The following is a 324-nucleotide window of genomic DNA, read 5'->3' on the forward strand; positions in this document are numbered from 1 at the left end:
TTTCCCCCTTGGCCATAAGAGTTCCCTAATAATTAAAGCAATAAGAAATAACTGAACATTATTAGTACAGGGTGGTGTTAAGAAAAGTACTTGACGTTTTTACCAGTTAGAATCAATGCATGTCTCGATGGTTGGGGTTTGATTGCAGGTAACGGTTTGTGGCAGTCTTGGCATCTCTCATGTGATCAAGTTCCTTAAATGCACTAGGCATCCAGCAATGAGTCCCATAAGGATGCTTTTAAAATCTGTGAAATGAAAATGGAAATGTGTGACAGTAATATATTCACCTATAACTAACTATACAAACTCAGGAAGTACATGGAA

This window comes from Elephantulus edwardii, unplaced genomic scaffold (assembly GCF_000299155.1).
Source record: "Elephantulus edwardii isolate Elephantulus edwardi_28Jun2011 unplaced genomic scaffold, EleEdw1.0 scaffold00108, whole genome shotgun sequence".
Taxonomy (NCBI): Eukaryota; Metazoa; Chordata; class Mammalia; order Macroscelidea; family Macroscelididae; genus Elephantulus; species Elephantulus edwardii.